The sequence below is a fragment of the Triticum dicoccoides genome, chromosome 7A (assembly GCF_002162155.2).
Source record: "Triticum dicoccoides isolate Atlit2015 ecotype Zavitan chromosome 7A, WEW_v2.0, whole genome shotgun sequence".
NCBI lineage: Eukaryota > Viridiplantae > Streptophyta > Magnoliopsida > Poales > Poaceae > Triticum > Triticum dicoccoides.
The window spans coordinates 661376740-661382626 of record NC_041392.1 but is presented as its reverse complement, the minus strand read 5'-3'; positions in this window follow the sequence as shown (position 1 = coordinate 661382626).

Here is a 5887-nt window from a genome sequence, read left to right as displayed (position 1 = left end):
CCTTTTTTCTGAGAGCAGGAACGATGGGAAGGTGATACAATGTATATAACTAAGGTGATATATAGGAATACTTTGATGGTTAAGTATGTATACAAAATAGCAACATATATATTACATCATTTGACCCATGATAACGGTTAAGTGTGTACATGATACGTCTCCAACGTATCTATACTTTTTTATTGTTCCATGCTATTATATTATCTGTTTTGGATGTTTAATGGGATTTAATATACCTTTTATATTATTTTTGGACCTAACCTATTAACCAAAGGCCCAGTGCAAATTGCTGTTTTTTGCCTATTTCGGTGTTTCGTAGAAAAGAAATATCAAACGGAATCCAAACGTAATGAAACCTTCGAGGGAGTTATTTTTGGAACAAACGTGATCCAGGAGACTTGGAGTGGACGTCAAGAAAGAAGCGAGGCGGCCGCGAGGCAGGAGGGCGTGCCCCCACCCTCGTGGGCCCCTCGCAGCTCCACCGACGTAATTCTTCCTCCTATATATATACCCATATACCCCAAAAACATCCAGGAGCACCATGAAACCCTATTTCCACTGCCGCAACCTTCTGTACCCGTGAGATCCCATCTTGGGGCCTTTTCTGGCGCTCCGCCAGAGGGGGAATCGATAACGGAGGGCTTCTTCATCAACACCATAGCCTCTCCGATGATGTGTGAGTAGTTTACCACAGACCTTCGGGTCCATAGTTATTAGCTAGATGGCTTCTTCTCTCTCTCTTTGGATCTCAATACAAAGTTCTCCTTGATTCTCTTGGATATCTATTCGATGTAATTCTTTTTGCGGTGTGTTTGTCGAGATCCGATGAATTGTGGGTTTATGATCAAGATTATCTATGAACAATATTTGATTCTTCTCTGAATTCTTTTATGCATGATTTAATATCTTTGCAAATCTCTTCGAATTATCAGTTGGGTTTGGTCTACTAGATTGATCTTTCTTGCAATGGGAGAAGTGCTTAGCTTTGGGTTCAATCTTGCGGTGTCCTTTCCCAGTGACAGCAGGGGCAACAAGGCACGTATTGTATTGTCACCATCGAGGATAAAAAGATGCGCTTTATATCATATTGCTGGAGTTTATCCCTCTACATCATGTCATCTTGCCTAATGCGTTACTATGTTCTTATGAACTTAATACTCCAGATGCATGCTGGATAGAGGTCGATGTGTGGAGTAATAGTAGTAGACGCAGAATCGTTTCGGTATACTTGTCAAGACGTGATGCCTATATACATGATCATGCCTGGATATTCTCATAACTATGCGCTTTTCTATCAATTGCTCATCAGTAATTTGTTCACCCACCGTAGAATTTGCTATCTTGAGAGAAGCCACTAGTGAAACCTATGGACCCCGGGTCTATCTTCCATAATATTATTTTCCTATCAACTTGCTATTTCTATCGTTGTTTATTTTGCTATCTTTATTTTCCAATCTATACCATAAAAATAACAAAAATATTTATCTTATTATCTCTATCAGATCTCACTCTCGTAAGTGACCGTGAAGGGATTGACAACACCTTTATCGCGTTGGTTGCAAGGTTCTTGTTTGTTTGTGCAGGTACTAGGTGACTTGCGTGTAGTCTCCTACTAGATTGATACCTTGGTTCTCAAAACTGAGGGAAATACTTACGCTACTTTGTTGCATCACCCTTTCCTCTTTAATGGAAAACCAACGCTTGCTCAATAGGTAGCAAGAAGGATTTTTGGCGCCATTGCTGGGAGGGTGCACCAAGTTAAGTCAAGATTTGATCTCCCAGCAACTAGCCATTTCTGGCACCGTTGCCGGGGAGATCTACACACAAGTCAAGACATACCAAGTACCCATCACAAACTCTTATCCCTCGCGTTACATTATTTGCCATTTGCCTCTCGTTTTCCTCTTCCCCACTTCACCCTTGCCGTTTTATTCACCCACTTTTTCGTTCGCTCTTCTTCTTGCTTTTTGTGTTCCCATTCTTTGTGCAATTTGCTGCCATCATGTCTGAAATTGGGGAGGTTATCGTTGGTAAGGATAGTGGTAATAACATGGAAAACGTTGATGCTTTTGATTATCCTCATGAAGGACCTACTATTTTGCACACTAAAAAGTTTTGGATCGGTAGTGGTAATATTATTGGAAAAGGAGTTATTCAAGATTTCTTTACTTGTGCCGGTGCTTTACCCACTATGGGAGGGTCTATTCTTCATAGAACTAGTAGTTTTGCGGATGCTATATCTTTGCTCATAGTTTGTGACGCCCCCGATTCAATCGTACACTAATCATACACGCAAATGTGTACGATCAAGATCAGGGACTCACGGGAAGATATCACAACACAACTCTACAAATAAAATAAGTCATACAAGCATCTTATTACAAGCCAGGGGCCTCGAGGGCTCGAATACAATAGCTCGATCATAGACGAGTCAGCGGAAGCAACAATATCTGAGTACAGACATAAGTTAAACAAGTTTGCATGAAGAAGGCTAGCACAAACCGGGATACAGATCGGAAGAGGTGCAGGCCTCCTGCCTGGGATCCTCCTAAACTACTCCTGGTCATTGTCAGCGGGCTGCACGTAGTAGTAGGCACCTCCCGAGTAGTAGTAGTCGTCGTTGACGGTGGCGTCTGGCTCCTCGGCTCCAATGTCTGTTCGTAGCAATCGGGTATAAAAAGGGGGAAAAGAGGGAGCAAAGCAACCGTGAGTACTCATCAAAAGTACTCGCAAGCAAGGAGCTACACTACATATGTATGCATTGGTATCAAATGGAATAAGGGTATCATATGTGGACTGAACTGCAGAATGCCGGAATAAGAGGGGGATAGCTAGTCCTATCGAAGACTACGCTTCTGGCCACCTCCATCTTGCAGAATGTAGAAGAGAGTAGATGGTAAGTTCACCAAGTAGCATCACATAGCATAATCCTACCCGGTGATCCTCTCCTCGTCGCCCTGTTAGAGAGCGACCACCGGGTTGTATCTGGCACTTGGAAGGGTGTGTTTTATTAAGTATCCGGTTCTAGTTGTCATAAGGTCAAGGTACAACTCCAAGTCGTCCTGTTACCGAAGATCACAGCTATTCGAATAGATTAACTTCTCTGCAGGGGTGCACCACATTTCCCAACACGCTCGATCCCCTTTGTCCGGACACACTTTCCTGGGTCATGCCCGGCCTCAGAAGATCAACACGTCGCAGCCCTACCTAGGCACAACAGAGAGGTCAGCACGTCGGTCTAAATCCTATGGCGCAGGGGTCTAGGCCCATCGCCCATTGCACACCTGCACATTGCGTATGCAGCCGGAAGCAGAACTAGCCCCCTTAATAACAGAGCAGGCTTACGGTCCAATCCGGCGCGCGCTGCTCAGTCGCTGATGTCACGAAGGCTTCATCTGATACCACGGCGTCGAGTGCCCATAACTTTCCCCGCGTAGATGGTTAGTGCGTATAGGCCAGTGGCCAGACTCAGATCAAATACCAAGATCTCGTTAAACGTGTTATCTTGAAATAACCGCGAACACCAACCAGGGCCAGGCCCACCTCTCTCCTAGGTGGTCTCAACCTGCCCTGTCGCTTCGCCACAAAGATCCACTCAGAGGGCCGTCGGGACAAACGTCCTTTCGGTCCCAATCCGTGAATCACTCGCGGGTACTCCTACGAGCCGACCCGTCTTTAGTCACCACAAGTATCATATATTATGTATATAAGTATATACCCGTGAACACCTCCGAAGTGATCACGGCCCAATAGTATAGCATGGTAGACAGACAAGAATGTAGGGCCACTGATGATAATTCTAGCATCCTATACTAAGCATTTAGGATTGCAGGTAAGGTATCAACAGTTGTAGCAACAATGACAGGCTATACATCAGAATAGGATTAACGGAAAGCAGTAACATGCTACATGATGACCCACAAGTATAGGGGATCTATCATAGTCCTTTCGATAAGTTAGAGTGTCGAACCCAACGAGGAGCAGAAGGAAATGATAAGCTGTTTTCAGCAAGGTATTCTCTGCAAGTACTGAAACAAGTGGTAACATATAGTTTTGTGATAAGATAGATTGTAGCGAGCAACAAGTAACAAAAATAAATAAACTATAGCAAGGTGGCCCAATCCTTTTGTAACAAAAGACAAGCCGGAACAAACTCTTATATTAGGAAAAGCGCTCCCGAGGACACATGGGAATATCGTCAAGCTAGTTTTCATCACGTTCATATGATTCGCGTTCGATACTTTGATACTTTGATATGTGGGTGGACCGGTGCTTGGGTGCTGTTCTTACTTGAACAAGCATCCTACTTATGATTAACCTCTATTGCAAGCATCCGCAACTACAACAAAAGTATTAAGGTAAACCTAACCATAGCATGAAACATGTGGATCCAAATCAGCCCCTTACGAAGCAACACATAAACTAGGGTTTAAGCTTCTGTCACTCTAGCAACCCATCATCTACTTATTACTTCCCAATGCCTTCCTCTAGGCCCAAATAATGGTGAAGTGTTATGTAGTCGACGTCACATAACACCACTAGAGGCTAGACAACATACATCTTATCAAAATATCAAACGAATACCAAATTCACATGACTACTAATAGCAAGACTTCTCCCTTGTCCTCAAGAACAAACGTAATTACTCACAAAGCATATTCATGTTCATAATCAGAGGGGTAATAATATGCATATAGGATCTGAACATATGATCTTCCACCAATTAAACCAACTAGCATCAACTACAAGGAGTAATCAACACTACTAGCAACCTACTAGCACCAATCCCGGACTTTGAGACAAGAATTGGATACAAGAGATGAACTAGGGTTTGGAGATGAGATGGTGCTGGTGAAGATGTTGATGGAGATTTCCCTCTCCCGATGAGAGGAGCGTTGGTGATGACGATGGTGATGATTTCCCCCTCCCGGAGGGAAGTATCCCCGGCAGAACAGCTCTGCCGGAGCTCTAGATTGGATCGGCCAAGGTTCCGCCTCGTGGCGGCGGAGTCTCGTCCCGAAAAGTTCCCTCTTATTTTTTTTCTCATCGAAAGACTTCATATAGGAGAAGATGGACGTCGAAGAGCCACCAAGGGGCCCACGAGGTAGGGGGGCGCGCCCTAGGGGGGCGCCCCCACCCTCGTGAGCAGGGTGTGGGCCCCCTGGCCTTCATCTTTGGAGAGGATTTTTCTTTATTTATTTTAAGATGTTCCGTGGAGTTTCATGACTTTTGGAGTTGCGCAGAATAGGTCTCCAATATTTGCTCCTTTTCCAGCCCAGAATTCCAGCTGCCGGCATTCTCCCTCCTTATGTAAACCTTGTAAAATAAGAGAGAATGGCCATAAGTATTGTGACATAAAGTGAAATAACAGTCCATAATGCAATAAATATCGATATAAAAGCATGATGCAAAATGGACGTATCAACTCCCCCAAGCTTAGACCTCGCTTGTCCTCAAGCAAAAAGCCAATAACAATAAGATGTCCTCATGTTTAGAGGTAGAGGCGTCGATAAAAATAAAAATACGAACATGAATGCATCATGATTATTCTCATAACAGCAACATATATAGATTTTGCCATATGATTACTTATGTTCAAGTGATGATCTATTCACAATGCAAAAGTATTAATCATAAACCTTATTGGGCTCCGACAAACTATAATCTCAGTCATTGAAGCAATTGCAATTTATCATAACATCGGAAAGAGTCTATGTCAGAGCTAAAAAGCAAGTCCACATACTCAACTATCATTTAGTCCTCCATAATTGCTAACACTCATGCAATACTTGTGGTTACGGAGTTTTAATCGGACATAGAGAAAGATAGGGGCTTATAGTTTTGCCCCACAACCTTTTACCTCAAGGGTAATGTCAACAATAATGGT